The 16,516-nt window shown below is 40.8% G+C and overlaps 1 protein-coding gene and 1 long non-coding RNA gene across 3 annotated transcripts in view; one reads left to right on the plus strand and one right to left on the minus strand.

Moving 5' to 3' along the window:
- KCNJ16 (potassium inwardly rectifying channel subfamily J member 16) overlaps positions 1-12,270 on the minus strand; it is a 34,889-nt gene extending 22,619 nt beyond the window's left edge. The window contains exon 1 of one of the 2 annotated variants that reach the window (XR_011135458.1): positions 12,151-12,270. The gene's annotated coding sequence lies outside the window, so the exon portion shown is untranslated. The remainder of the gene's footprint in view (positions 1-12,150) is intronic. The other variant, XM_009679016.2, reaches the window with a different exon arrangement.
- On the plus strand, positions 1,903-5,452 carry LOC138061598 (uncharacterized). Its single transcript, XR_011135462.1, has 3 exons — positions 1,903-1,951; positions 3,031-3,093; positions 4,493-5,452. It is a non-coding gene; the product is annotated as an uncharacterized lncRNA (long non-coding RNA).
- Positions 12,271-16,516: the final 4,246 nt, after the last annotated feature.

A 16,516-nucleotide genomic window follows, 5' to 3' on the forward strand; every position in this document is an offset into this window, starting at 1 on the left:
AGATAATTATAGCCCCCTTTCAGGCAGCCTTCACAAGGATATTTTTGTAAAAGTGGAAAGGGCTTTTTACATGCAGCACAAATGTCTTTGGTCCTTGGAGTTTATCCAAATATTATGTATAATAACAGCCACCAGTGGATGTCTGAAGTCCTCATTTTTCTCCCAGAATCCTCTGCTGCTGCTGGCCTGCCTTCATTTTCAACAAAATATAGGTTATTTTAAGCTCCTGTCCTATTCCGTCCTCTGACTTGGTTGCACGGAGAGCAGCTGGTCTTCTGTCACTGTCACCTGAAATGTGATAGTAATCCCCGCCAGATCTCTCAGAAAAAGCTGGGAAAGATCTTTGGCAGACTTTAGTGGCCACAAAAGTGAGGTCAGTGTAAAAGAGCCATGTATACAGAGCCACACTGTAAGGTGTGTGTTTCCATAGGCCTTCACAGGTGTTCTGGCTCACCTGGACGTATGTTCCTGGAAACTCCTGCTACTATAGAATCTTTTAATGCAGCCCATTAGAGAGTATTATGTCCAAGATATAGCCAGGGCCAGTGATCCTACTCTGACCCTAACAACAGGGCTTTCAGATTAAGGCTGTGACAAATGAGCTCAGCCTGCTTCTACTTCTGTGTATTGCTGCTGCTTGTGCCTATGCCCACCTGTCCAGGGAGCTTTGTTTCTGCAGTCTCTTGGGCAGAAATATTTGTTACTAAAAGCCAAGAAAGAGGAGCCAAAAGGCTGGTGGCTAATTAAATAGCCTGATTCTCCTACGCTTCCTCCTACCTGTGATCTACTGAAAGAACTGAGATGCAAGCTTCTTTTGTGTTCTAATATTTTTTAGGTATTTTAGAGGTGGCAGCTTTGGCAGGAATCTGCAATTTCCGTGGCCTGTCCTCTGCAGAGTAGCTGTCTCTTCCTTACCGCGCCGTTTCAAGTGAACAAACAATAGACTAGTGACAGTCATCTGCATAAATCTGAACACAAACTTCTTGAATAGAATCCCTATCTGTTCTGGGTCGGATCTGCAGCTGGTTTATAACAATGAAGCTTCATAAACCTCATCTACCTGCGTCACCATGGCTAACGTTACAGTACTCAGTAGGCTGACAAACAACAGCTCAGCAAAGCCACAAGTGTTCCAAAACTTCTGGGAAAAAAATAGCAAGTTTAATTTAACATGGTGAACTAGATTCTAGGTGAATTCACTGGGTATCACACAAAATCAGTATCACATTATATACAATATTGCCTATTTCCATCTCTCACTAGCTAAGCTTCCTCAATATTTGTTATACTGGGGAGAAGGCTATGCCCATTTACTCCGAGACTGATTTCCATTACTCCCCTGTTTCCTTCAGAATGCATTTTCTTTCTGTCTGTTGTATCAGGCAATCGTTCTCGATCACGTTCAGCTCCCTACTTAAGATTTCCAGGGAGATAACACAAATGCTCAGAAGTCTTTTCTGCCAGTGGAACAGGATAACTGAATCCAGACAAAACTGGTCATGACCAGCACCAAAGCTCAGTAATAATGAATCATAGCTGAATGCACCAGTGCCTGCTGAGTGGCTGTATGAAGTGAGGAACTGTTCTTAAGGTTATAACATGGCAATGGTCTTCATGTTTCTGCTTTAATTTCTAATACAGATGAGATGGGGATAATAATGTATTAACATTAAGCATGTGCATAATCCACCAGTCTCAGCATTACAGTATCAAAGGTAGATTTACTAGTAGAGGGGTCCAGCTGTAGCTTGCTTTGGCACTCATATATGAGAGTATTTGCAGTCCTACCTCCACAGAATTATGGGGCCAGGGATTCAGATCCTTCTGAAGATTTGCAACACGCAGAATTCCTAAAGGAGGCAGGGTAGATCCAAGGATGTTTTATCTGCTTATCTTTAACAGGTCTGCTGACCCATTTCGTGCCCCAAAACCGCAGTGCCAGGAATTCAAGGTCAGTACAACACTCCTGCTTTACCTCTGGCTGATTGACCCCTCATGGGCTGGCTGGCCCTGGGCTCCTGGAGGAGGAAAGAAGCTGAACGGCATGGCAGCAAGGGAGAACATGCCAATCTCCAACTACAGTTTTCTGCTCAGTCTCCATCCAACCCCGTGATGCAAGCCTGGAGTGGTACACGTATTTGTGTGGAGCATTTGTACAGCCTCTCTACCCCATTTTACTAGGCTGTGTCCGCCCCACAAGCTAAGGGGTTCATATGAGCTAAGAGCTGGCCCATAGTTCTTAGCAAACAGAGTTGCCATGAGAGCTTAAAATCAGTCAATAAATGCACTTCAATTAAGTACTACAGTGAGGTCAGATTTCTTGTTTTTCCTGTTTAACTAACAAGTTTCAAGACAGTCTAATAATGAACCCTCAGAGTACAGCTTATTACAGCATCGGAAAGATTGCAAAATTGCACACAACTTCAGTTTATTATAGTCATTTAGTTACACTCCCTTTGAGAAAAAAGAGGAAGGAACATGTCTCATAATCTAGGAACCTAATCCAAAACTCCTTGATGCCAACGATAAGATTCCCATGGCTTTCAATGGGCTGCTATGGATCAATACAACCAATGTAATAAATTTCAGATTTTCAAATACTGCTAGTGACTTCAGATTACTGTTTCCAACTGATTTGCAATTGGATTTTGTATGCCCTGCTCCTCTGTGCTGCTTTGAAAACATCTGCCCCAACGCAAAGAAACAGTCCTTTGTTTTTGCAAGTTCCTTGGGCAGGTATGTCTGAGCAGATACCAGTCACAGTGGAGCCATCTATATATTGCAAAGGTGTAAGGAAAAAAAAGAAAAAGCCTTTGAATTCGCAGCTTTTAGTCTTTGGGAGTGTGGGTCACACAAACAAGAATGCAGAGGTCATTGATCCACGTCCATTCCCTCAAACCCCAATAACTTTTAACCTCATATATACCTGCATAATCCAAGCAGCCTCTTTTTAGATTGGCTGGGGTCTGTTGCTCCCAATTTCCACCCAGTCAAAGCTCAGTCTTTCTTTTTATTATCTATAAACTGCAGGTGCATAAAGTTTGATAGGGAGGTGACAAGTTCCTTGCAGAAAAGAGAAGCAAATGGGACAAGGTAAGCTATCTTCTGTGCTTAAATTTTGGTGGGCTCATGGAAGTCAGTACAGAAGTTCCCACTAAATTTAGTAGACATAGATAGGAGAGAAGCTCTGTGGATGTCACAGATCCTTTGGCAGCTCTAACGGGATATTCACACTACTGGGAAATACAGCAGAGCTCTAGCCCTTTCACATGGGCTATTGCACAGGGAGAGTATTTCAGTCTGGGGACTGAATAATTCACCAAGAAATCAGCTGGCCAGTGTGGAAATAATTTTAAATGAACTGAGCCCTTAGGTATTAAATTAACTGGGTCTCTAGGGAAGGATGTGGATTATTGCAGCTGAATAGAGCCCTTATTTATCAGATGGAAAAGGTTAATGTCATTTCCTTTCCTTTCCTCTATAGTTTTTCTTACTACATCACCATTTATGGATAGCATAAGGTGCAGACAGTGTAAGAACATGTGCTTGATTGTTCAAATGACCAGAGCTGTTACTTTAATGGGGGAGGGGGGGGAGTGGGAAGGAGGAGTAAGAAATTAACATTTCTTCTGGTTTCCTGGGGGGAATTACAGGGCTGGGAAACATAAAACACTTGAGAAAGGAAATGGGCTTGTGGAGCACCTGGTCTTTGATTTGACATCCAACAGTACCTAACTGAATGAGGGAATTTTTGCATTCTCATCTACTGTGTGTATATAATAAGAACCAGGATCAAACTAATGTAATATCCTTATTTCATACTTCATATAGAAAGAGTACCTTAAGAAAGGTCATTTTTTTAATTCCTGAATGAAGTTTAAATACAGTTAAATTCAGCTCTACTAATAAAGAGTCTACGGTTTTTCTAATTTGCCTCTGGAGTCTCAATAGCTGTTAAAGATAAATATCAGAGTAGTTCAGCTATCTATTATATGCTTTACTAATGATGTCAACAACGTAATTCTAATACCAGCTACAGAGACAATTTCCATGGCAATGAGACTGACAACAGTGAATGCCTAGATTAAGAGAAGAAAAGTGTTTTTGTAGTAGAAGGCTCAAGAGACGAGGTCTATTTCCCTGTCTCTAGCACAGTATGCCCTTAGGCAAGCCACTTAGGGATATCCTCTGACCTCTTTTGAAGTACCAAAGATAGACCTAAAACACACGTTCTGGTGTCAGAGTTGAAGAGAACGATGAACACTTCTGACCACTTGGGAATTCGAGGATGCCAGGTGCTGGCTCCCTGTACAGTCAAAGGAGAAAGACGAGTATGGTACTTCAGTTAGGCTTCTAAGTACAGCTCTTCCTTCTTCTTAACGTCTACAGGGACTGTATTCAGATGGCCTAACAAAGGTGTCATGCATATTTCTCCTTTTTGATACAACAGATAGCTGATATTTTTAACTCCTCACCACCGTCTTGTTTCTAGAACCATCCACAGAACCTAACTCCATGTTAAGTATCAAAAGAAGACGTGTAAACAGTTAGTCTCTCGGACTACGTAGAACTACGGGACGTGAAATTGCTTCCTAGCTGCTTGCAGCTGCTCCTCTCCCCACCAATCCAACTCCATGTTGGAGCAAAGTCAGGCATGCACCACTCCTCTCTCCACATCACGCTAACCATGGAAGGAAATCCAGACTGATGGGACGATCAGGGTCAGGACCTCTACGTGCATTTGCTGGATGATTCAGAGGAAACCTTTCTGCCCAGCTTCTCATTTGAGAAATAGAATCAATAGCATTACCCTACCTTGCAGAGGTGTCTTGAGGACAAACAATTAATATTTGGGAGCACTGCTGTATTACTGCAATGGGGATAGCTAATTCCAGCTCTGAATGAAATGAGGAGAAGATGCCCATTGACTTATATGGTATTTAGAATGATCTCTTATTAATTTTACATCAGCCACCAAACAGCCATTTGAGGATAACAGTGAATAACTATTAATACATGTGCAGTTAAACAATCAGCATCTAAGTTATAATGGAGTAAATTAATGTATGTATCTAAGGCAACCACAATGTGACTACAGAGTTGGCTTCATGAAGTAGCTATTTGCAAAATATGAAAAGAAGTACCTGTAAAAGCTGAGTGCATTTAGTCTAATTTTTTTCTTAGCCATACAGGAACCGCTTTCCCGGACAACCAAACAGCAAGACATTACAGCAAACAGTCTTTCATATAAAGCCAACTTTGACTTTGTTATAATTGCTGTGTAAATATAATCCCACTCATCAATTAAATGCTATTCTCTTGGGCTGGAACATTATACATGTTCATTGAGATGGAATCCCTGTCAATTCAGTTTGCTAACGCAGTATTCACATGCATTAGCCTTGGAAAAGAGAATGTGATTGCTTGAATAAATTCAGTTACTACCTTCTGCATCCCTGTATCAGTTGACACGCGCCAGTCTGACGGTAGCATGGGTTCAGAAATATGTTGCCATGGAAATCCTACATATTCAGTCCTTGGTAGAAGAACTCAAATGGGATGATACCTGATAAATAGAAATAGCCCAGCCCTTACCAACTGCATAGCTAACCCCTAGGTCTTATGATGTTACTGAGAATCAGTACGTCATTTTTTTTCCAAAGTACTTAAGGAAGCAAAAGTCTTAATTTTCACTAACATTTGCATTTCTAGATCCCTTAGTGAGTCAGAAAATCTTTCTCAGAGCCCCTCATTGCATAAGTATAGTCTCTCCAGTGGCGTTACATTACTTTTGAGCTGTCTAGATCCAGCCAGTTCCACAGGCCAGAGGGTAATTTTTAATGGTCTCTGACCACTTAGGTATTGCTACTCAGCAGTAGCTCTTGCACTCAGGATGACCTATGCTTTCAGTCCCTGTACACCAACCACATGGGGCCAGCCAGTGTCTGACCCCTTATTTTACAGTTATTATCTTGTGTGACTGAACATTCTTAATAATTCAGCATGGTTTTATAGTATTGCTGTTTCCAAAGCAGAGCCACAAACTCTACAACATAAAATACAACCCATAAATAGATTTCTCTCTCGGGCAGAATGCAGCAGCTATTTAACAATACACAACACCCCCCTGCAGCAGTTTAGCATAAGAAGTAATGTTTGTCATACCTAATTAAGCTGTAAGCAATTCGGGCTGGAGATTGATAATTTGTTCTGTGTTAGTAAAGTAGCACAAAGGTGGCTGAAAGTACTACTTGAATACTTAAAATGACAGTAATTGTCACTGGGTTGGAGAAATTAGGTTCCGCAGAGCACAGTAAATAAAGCAGGACTTTGGGGCAGAAATACTGTTTTAAACAACTTTCCTTCTAGAAAGTGCTGCAGGCACATTTTGCACAGCCTCTCCTCATTTGCAAAATACCTCCAGAGCCCGCGGAGGGGAGCTGCCAGGGAGGGGCGGCGCGGCGCGGCGCGGCGGCCCCCGCGCCCCGGCCCGGCGCTATCCGTTCAGCACCACGCCGGCCCCGCCGCCCCGAGCGCCGCCGCCCCGGGCAGGGGGGCGCCGGGCTGCCGCGGCCGCTCGTCGGCCTTCCCGTGCTCCCCGGTGGGATCGGCTCCAGCTTCGCGACCCACCTGTTCTAGCCGTTAGCTAGAACAGCACACATTAGCACACAACCTGAGATCGCCTCCGTAAGCCGGGGCCTGCCGTGTGTGGCCCACTCAGGCTGAACGCGATTAGCTCATTCTTCCCCGGTGGAGAGGAAAGAGAGAGGGGAAAAAAGCCTTTTTCTCATTTTAGGTTTCATATGATTTTGTCCTGGAAAATAAATTAATCTAAGAGGCTTTTCTGAATTTGATCTAGGAACAAGAGATAAGGTGAAAGTGTCTGAATTTTGAAAATATGCCAAAGTCCCAAACAAGCAATTTCTTTTTCTGAATGTTGTTTTGCTAAGACCTTTCATCAGCACTAACAGAATAAAGAGAAAAGACGCTTTTTGCTTTAGACTAACAAAGATGATTTTCTAAAATTTATTTTCAGTAACAATCTGTGGATCTGATCTGGCAATTTAGACAAAACTACCCTTTAGGTTAATGAAGGTTAGAAATGGATTTATCAAACATCTCTGCCATTCTCTTGAACATTAGCAATTTCATTTTTGGCCAACTCTGTTTCACGTTCCACTATTGCAAAATAATCTGCCTACCAAATAAATGAACTTAGTTCACAACATGTTTGTTCATTGCTTTAAGCTGTTTTTTTGGAGGGAGAAAATAGAGCTGGGAAACTAATAGCTTCCTATGACTTCAAAAAATTTGAGTATTCTTATTTTTCAGGTAAGAAATTATCCAGCAAAGATATAAACTTTTAAGTTGCAGTTCAAAATCAGGACCTACATAGTATTCCAGCTTTCTGTGTTACATACTTAAAACATATTGATAGCTGGCCAGAAGAAACATTGAAAAGAAATGCTGCTGCTTCTATTGAGAGAGGAAATTTCTAAACACTGGTGGAAAAGTTTACTTAAAAAACTGGATTTCTCTTCCTCCAATAGAGTTCTTCATTTATATTTGGCAACATCCATGCCATTGTGCTGAACAAAGCAGAGCATTATGCAGAGCAGATTAAGAATAAAAAAAAGCTGCATCAAGAAGGGCTGTGAAACAGGAGCCAGAGAAATATTCTTGTCAGACAAACCACTTTTACACCATGTGCACATACAGATGTTCCCAAGCTAAACATTTCTGATAAAGCCATCCAATCTGTCTGTACATTACAACGCATAATTTTGAAGATCTATAATGTGTGATACTGCAGAGCACGGACTGTGCCAGTGTTTTCTATTCTGTAGATTAGAGTGGCTTTCCAAAGCGTGTGAAATCATCTTATCTGCAGTTCACTGTTTTGTATGTTATTTATTTTGTGTTTCAAAATATAAGAATAATAAAATGCTTTGTTTGCTTAGCGGTGGAAATTGATTCAGGCTATCAAATGAAGTATCGTAAAAGTCTGAGGTGTCCTTACTGAATGTTTGCTCCTTGTGCTTGAACCAAAAGTACTCTCTTCTTGACCCGGTGTTACCCAGCACAGCCTGTGCACTTGGTTCTGATTGCTATAAAAGGTAAACAGTTCAGCCTGCACAACCTACCTGCCCTCCCCTAACATCTATTTAGTTTTCCTGCTTTCCACTGTCCCAGAGTTTTCTTAGGTATTCCATGCTTTGACTCAAAATGAGGAATTCTACTATATGACTTCTTAAAAGACTGTTTTGCAAAGCTCAGAGATCTTATCCAGCTCTAACAGCACAGCAAGAGCCGAATTTCCAGAAGAGGGACAGAGTCAGAGAGACACTGTCATTTGAGCCAATGCCCACTGAAGTCAGAGGAAGTATTTTCACTGACCACATTAATAAAAAGGAAAAACCTTGCATTAGAAAAGTTTGTTTGACATTTTCTCCAGTCCACGTTTTCTAAGTCCTATCCCAGTACTTATCCATAACACTAGTTTTCCTTGCGGTTTATAGTAAAGAGTGTTCATCACTCTTTCTGTGCAATGAAAAAGCTCTGCAAAATACAAGGCCACATATGGTCTCAGGAATAACGATTAAGATGAAAAAAATCCTCATTGACCAGAAAGAAAAGGCACTGAGCAGCTTTAAGCAGAGAATGCCGTATGCCAACCCCTCATGCTCCTAATAAATCTGCACTTGATCGTGCGCTGTAAGTCCTTAAGCACATTGTAGAAGTGGGGCAAATCCTCTTTTGGAATTTACTGACTTAGAAAAAAGGAAAAGTAACATAATTCCATTTATTTTAACATCATTAGTTTCTGAAAAAGAAACCCTGATCATATCATGGGATAGTGTTATTGTTATTTTTATGATTAGCACTGCATTTTAACACTTGACACTGCACATTGCTGCTAGCCAATGGATTCTTTTGCTGTAGAGTTTATATGGTGGGTCAGAAGCATGTAAACAGCTGGAGTGAATCACAGAAAGGAGTTATTTCTTTGCACTTTGTTTCCCAACAAAGTCTAATCTATTTACTAGCCAGAATAATGCCAAAGAGCCTGGATGGGGCAGTGGTGCTTGAGAAGAATGTTTTCTTTGCTGTCTATGTGTATGTTTCTGAAGCAAGATGAGGTGGTAAGGCAACAAGACTGTCCTATCCTTTAATATTATCCATTTTGGGATAGGGCTAGATTGTTTTGGAACTGGCTGTAAACTAGACCAAAACACGTTTTGCACTGGGAAACAAACACACACACACACACACACACACACACACACACACACACACACACACACAAACAAAATCCAACTACCCTCCTGAAGGGACCAACGCCCTGCTGTGATTGGATTCTTGCTGCTGGCTCTGTTACAGCAGTACAGCCAAAAGTTAACTCAAGCAGTTAACTCAAGTTTTACCAACTTCTAATACAGATAGTCTAGAATTTAGTCACTTCTCATTTCCTACTTTCTCCCCTGGAACAGTTGTCAGGTAACAGTTTTCTTTTACCACTTCACCAGTTCTGAAGCTCCAAGAGAAAGCAATGAAGATCTCCCCCTGTTCCTTTCTGATGTGTTTGCTTTCACCTAGGGGCAGAGGGTCCTTCAAGTCCTATGAGAATACTAGTTCTCAATGGTCCATTGGCTCCTTGGCGCCCCATAAAGCCAAATCTTCACTCCAGCTGCTTTTCATGCCAGGGTCTTTATTTGCATTTAGTAGCGCCCAGAACAAACTAGGCAAATATGTTTAAAGTCCAACATATGCTTTGTAGAATTGCCAGATTACAAAAAAAAAAAAAAAAAAAACCCTTAGGGCAATGGAAAGAAACCCATGGACCCTTAACAAACATTAAACTCCTGACAAAAAGAAGTCAAATTCATCCTCTGCTGATCTGGGTCACCTTTGAACAGACACATGGTTCTTTATCTACTTGCCAGTTCTCCTATTCTTTTAGAAAATTGGTTTGTGTTTTGTTGTGTTTGCTTTGCTTGTTTATCTCTTCATCTTTCAGTGAACTGCAAAATCTGAATTCAGCCATTGTAGAAACAGGTTCACAGCTTCACAACTGACTTCCTACTTATTTCATAACCAAGGTGCCAGTTGCAACTGAAAAATGCAGAGAATCTCTCAAAATTAATGCAACTCGTTTACTTTTCTCTCTTACGATTCAAATTTTCACGCTCACTTGGGTCTGCATTCTGACATCCTTCCAATGTGTACTAATTTATTCCACTAATTCATTTCAATATTCTTCAGTGGGAGTAAAGTGACAGAATCTAGCTGTATATGATGGATGTTTAGGAAATATCTGTTAGCCACCTTATCATCTCTATTATCCGTTGCTTATGGCCACAGTGATCTTCAGGGCTAAATAAACAGCTGGATCTGATCAAAACAGGAAATAGTATACAGTCTTACTCCCATATGCCAAAATGCCTGCATTCATGGATAAGCTCCATTTCCACTCCCACCAAAAAACCCTCAATAATTCAGTCTTATAGAGAGAAGGCCAGGGCACCTACCAGAGCTCTCAGTCATCCTGAGTTGACTCTAATCTAATAAGGTTTGCAAGAACCAAAAATGTGTGAACTACTCTCAGACAGCTATTTATAGTTTCTTTCTGGGAGCTATGAAGATGGTGTGTCTTCATAACACTTAGTGTGTCTTCATAACACTTAGTGATCTTGCCACTTTTACATTTCATAATGTGACTCTCAACTTCTGCTCACAAATTCTTAAGCATTTACAGGTCAAATACGTTCAAGGATCCGGGCCCATATTCGCAATACAGCTGAAAGATAATGTACAGGAACTGCCTTCCTCTGAGGACTTACCATGCTGCAAATGTTACTGTAATATAAATAAATATGCAAACGGAGTAGCTGCAGCGCTAGTAGAAATCTCCTCTCCAGTGGTACTCAATAGTTTTGGACACGCTCATCCTCACAGAGCAGCACATGCTTACACCACAGTTCAGAGGGGAAATTGCACTTGGGTCTTCCTAAAGAATGTATGGGGGCTGAGATAGTCTACTGAAGTTGTAGGATGGAACTCACATCTGACTTACAGGATTTAATCAGTGATGTAGCCCTTCTGTTGCTTCATTTCATCAGATTACTACTCATGGAGTGAAATTGAACTCTGAGTAGTTGGAAATGGGAACAAGTTTGTTCTTCTTTTACTGAAGTTTGTATAACGCATTCCTTTTAAAATGTTACCATTTATAAACAATGCATTATATTTATCTAGCATGAATAATACAATCAGAAACAATGCAATTAACAGCTACTTTTTAAATCTTTAAGAATTTGTTTTAACTCCCATTCTTTTCATCTTCATTCAAACTTCCTTCCATGTATTACTTTGGCTAAAGTGCAATTAAATCATTTTCCATGTAAATTTATGTCACAGCAAATGAAAACAGAGTTGAGGAAGTGAAATCTTCTCTCTGCAAAACAATTCCAAGCCACTGCATAGCACACACACATATTTAACATTTGTTTAGAAAAAGTATTCATACTGTAATGATACAGTAACCAGAACAACTGTGGTACAAGTGTCCCCAGTCACTTCCACACTGTGTTGATGGGTGCTTGTTTCACCAAGAAGCTTTTCTTCCCTAATTCACAGTTTACCCAGGAGAAGAGAAAAAAAGCAAGAAGGGTGCAGAACGTACCCAAAACAATGGTATAACTTGTTTGTGGGAGCTTAGCAAACAGACTAGTGTAAATTCAGATCTTGATGGTACAGGTATGCCTCTCCACAGGGAGACAAGGAGGCAGATCTTTTCAGACCTGAGCAGTTGAGAAAAGTAAGAGGAAAACAATAGCTACAAAGATAAGGCTATCAGCCTGAAGAATAGAGCAATGGAAGGGAGTGTGCATGTATCTGTGTAAATGTTAATGACTGAAAGGATTCACTGTGCCTACTCTTATACTACGTATATAGATACTTATTCGGTTTGTGTCATATCAGGATGAAATCAGCTGGTCCTATCTAGTGATTTAATTTAAAAAAGACACAATAACACAATACTTCTCTTGTTATTGACAGGTTGTTCTGCCCTAGCGAAAAAGCAAACACAGAAATGTGTTAACTGCTCTCAAATGTGTAAGTATGGAAACAATATAAAAGGTACTTTACCTTTGCTCATGCCTCCATGAGGAAGTTATTTCAAGGGTCCTTTTGTTTCTTGTGTGCCAGCAGCTGTGCAACTGTAAAGAAAAACAGGGGCTGGGTTAATAATAAAGAAAGGTAAAAGCCACAGACTCCGCAGACCCAAGTTAAACATTACCCCAGCTTGTTCCTGTGAGCAAACTCAGAGGGTCTGCTGTGCTAACTGCTGGCATCTTGAGAAACAGGTGACAGCCAATCTGCTGCTTGCCCAACTACTTCCCTGTCTGCAATTCAGACGCGCACAGCAGAAAGCTGAAGTCACCTGTGCACATTTAGGCTAGGATTTCAAAAACAAGAAGCAGGAAATTCTCCCATGTAAAAAAAGCCCTTCAAAATTCAAGTCGTACTTCAAATATTTGCACATAGGTTTGGCTTGGAATTACCCACTGAAATACCACTTTAGAATAAACAGCTTCAAGTTTATACTTACATTCCCTTTCATTCAGATTTTTTTCTATAGAAAGTCTTTTGTTTCGATATTAGCATGAGAACAAGGTTAAGACTTCCAGTGTACACAAGAAGTGCAATCTCCTTTTCTGTCAGAGGGTCACATAGCATGTAGCATTACATGTCAGTTCATGCCAGGCAGATATCTGGAAACAGATGAGAAACAGGGAGGAATGCTGCCTTCTCCCTACTCCGAGCCTCTGCTGCTTTGGGACCTTTCAAAAAGTTTACTTGACATTTCTTTTTGCTTTTCACAGTATTACGTTTTTAGGCTGTTCCTTTAGGCACTTACTGATGAATTTAGGCCATCTGAATTTCCAGGTATGGTTCTGTAAACTATAAAGTGAGGAGCAGACTGGAATGCATATCCCCCACACAGACATCCTGCCCCTTTTGGAACCTTATTATATGAAATGGACCTATAAAAGGAATCCAAAATAACAGCAAACTGTAAGGACTAAACAGATGAACAAATTAGCGCAGTTAGTGCAGTGCTTACAGAGCCCCAGCTGAGATGCAATGATTGTCCGCGTGCTCATGATGGATGCGAGGCCTCTCCAGTTCACGCAGCCAGCCATCAATGACAGCCAGTTACACTAACTCACATTAAGCTTGCATTTGCGGTAGCTGAGAACATCAACACAGATGCCCAGGGAGTATCAGAGAAGACGGTAATTTCTTCTCACTGAGTTACTTTTCCATGTGTCAAGGTGGCATGTTTGGCAACATTACAGAAGCTTTAAAAGGTTCAGCATAATTTCAAGTATTTCGCCCTACCTTTCAGGCTCTTTAGGACTAATTTTACAAAGATATTTGGGGCTGTGAAGATGGGATTGACAAAAGCATCTATGCAGGGTAGGCTCCTAAAGCCCTTTGAACGGTGCTTGTGATTTCGGAAGAGCTGGCTCAGACTAGAGATTGCCCTGAGCTGAGTCCAGCGTAAAGCTCCGCAAGCAGATTTTGGAGAGCTCCATGAGCATTGAATACTATATTAATTTTTTTCCTCTAGCTTCTCTTCTTCCTCTGAACTGCTGCAAATGTGACGCAAGGAACCGCACTTGTGAGACCTAAAATAGATGCAAAAGCTTTTGCTTGCATGGTGACAAAGGGGCTTGAAGAACCTAATGACCGATCTCACCCCATCTTGTGTGTGAGAACAAGAAGACAGGCTCATTTCTTTCAGTGACAGCTCTGTTCTCTAGATCTGTACTCCAGTAGCTGAGGCACTAGGCTATGACTCAGGAAGACGAGTGTAATTCCTAACTCAACTACTAAGCAGCTATACAGCTTAAGGGCAAAATGCCCTTTGCCTGTCTGGTCTATTTAGACTATGGGCTCTTTGAGGTAAGACCAGTCTCTGACTGGATATTTGTACAGCACCTAATACAATGGAAATCCAGTCTCAGTTTGGTAGCTCTGTAATACAAATTAATAACAATAACTAGACTTGACTGCTTGACAAAAACCAAATAGTTTGGAAAAAGCTGTCTTAAATCTCTCTATCCCACTTCCCCAGACCAAAAAAAATCTACAAATGTTATTTCTTTTGGCAGCTGAAACCTAATCCTACCTTGGTTAGCATAACAGAGAGAACAGGAAGCGCTGGGAAGGAATTTTACATTCCCTGGGATGTCTTTGATCCCCCTCCCCTCCCTTTTCCTATCAGGTAATTTTCAAATCTTGATGTTTCCAGTTAGTCTAAGTATCTTCTTGTTTTGTCTACTTCGTTCAAGCGTTATTTAACTTCCATTTCATGGATGAAAAACTGGTCTGCGTTTAGACTTTGCTGTTGTGTAAGTCGGAACCTGAGAACTTCAGAATCCCAAAAGGGAATACAGCTAAAATTCACAGCTCTTGCTTGTGGAAAACCAATCATTACTTTGCTTTAACACAGACAAGGTGCATTCATACATTACATAAATGCTAAACAAATCATTTAATCATTTTTGTCACTTAGAGTTAGTGTCTCCATTCAATTTTCCAACATATGGAGGAAATTTTTTCCCCATTGTACATCTTGATTTACGCCCATCTTAAACGTGCAAAGCTCAAAACAAATTAATGTCTGTTTAGTATGTGGGGCTCTAAAAGAATGTGTTGACCCTTATTTCAGTCCCACATGGAATGCAAGACTCTATCTTATGTGGGCAAGCTTTTGACAATTAAAACAAGTAATAAATAAAATATGCATGACCCTCAAAGGCCTTAATTACCACACACTGCTGAGTGCAGCCTCATGCTTGCAGGAAAGATAAGTCTGTAGCACTACAAAGCAGGAGATGAGAACACATACAAGATAAAAATCAAAACAAGATCATCTTGGAATAGATACTACCACATTCCCTTTGCCTGCAAATGAATGTTTCCATTGCACAAGCTGGAGCTTCAGTAGCATGTGCAAAGCACACTACTTGGAAGTGAAGCAGCTGCGTATGGACTGGTTTTTTTGCCTGTGCTCTTCCTACTTTTAACCAAGCCGTTTGCACTGCCTAATTATCATAGACCACTGTGTTTCTTTTTAGCCTTGACTTGTTCAGACAGTCCTTCTTCTTCTGTCTGTCATCTTCTTTATTTCGGTTCCCATCTGCTTCCTTTGCACCTTCAGGTAACCAGTCAGAAGTTCTTCCGAAGTCAATGGCCAGGAAGCCAATAGTACGCTGCAGAAATTAATCTGGGTGTTCAAGCAGTGCCTTGACCATCTCACAGCTTCTCCTGGTCAAATACACTCATCAGTGGCAGTGAGGGTGTTAGCTGCACCAGTGACAGAGCATCTGTCATCTGTCAGGTGGTAGATGTCATCTGTCATCTACCTCAAGGCAGGCTGGAAAAATATCTGTTCTCTAGGAAAGATTTTGCTCTTGATTAGCAAAATATCTTACAGTCTCACAACTCTACAGATTCCACCTTGTAATAAGAACAGTCAGTCCCATTTTATGGATGGGAAACAGGGGTGCAGAGAGGACAAAAGACTGCAATCAGCATAACTCTACTTCACTCAAAAACATCAAAAAAACTACAACACAACAGGGAAATTTCAGCTAACTGATTTTTTCTTCTCCTACACACAAATCTTGGTTTGAGGAGACTGCTATTCTCTTAATTGTCACTGGAATAATTTAATGTAGCAATACTGACTTTTACAACACAGTTCCTCCCTAGCAGGAGAAGTTATATCCATAAATCCTTGTACCCAGTCACATACTACATGAGACCCCATTCTATCTTTTCTTTTTTCCCCTAGGCCATAATACACTTAACACTTTCTACTAACTATTCTGCATGCTTCAAATTTTCTCACAGAATGACTTATGGTACTTCTGCTTAGCAATAAATGAAGAACCACTGCTTGCACTGGCAGATAATGTATATTAATCAGCTGTGGTTTTATCATTGATTCCTTTATTTGCTAAGCTGTCTATAATTGGGAACCACTGAACCAGATACTGACTTGCTCACATGATTTTTACTACTCACTACAGCATTGTTAAGCCTGAATGACTCCAGCAGAACTGAAGTCAGACTCAAATCTTTTGTGTCTTTTTTCCCCTTTCTCCTCTTTCTTCTTTACCCAGAGATGAACAACATTGCTCCTTTCGTTTCTTCTCTGGGAAAAGATACAATAAAAACTACAAAAAGTGACTGGAAGGCAAAGTAAATATACAATTTCCCTCCTCTTTATGGCTTGAAGTTGTGAAAATCCAGGAACACTTTTATTATTATTCCATGTTATAATAACCTGCACATGGAGGTAGATTCTAGGCCATTATTGACTTCACTGGTCCTGAAACCAGGACATTGCTCGGAGCTCCATTTTACAAAATGTATATACCACTGTTCTGCATTCTTGCTCCTGGCTATTTATAACTCTCCAGTGCCTCGGAGCAAA

Source organism: Struthio camelus, chromosome 19, assembly GCF_040807025.1.
Source record: "Struthio camelus isolate bStrCam1 chromosome 19, bStrCam1.hap1, whole genome shotgun sequence".
NCBI classification, from domain to species: domain Eukaryota; kingdom Metazoa; phylum Chordata; class Aves; order Struthioniformes; family Struthionidae; genus Struthio; species Struthio camelus.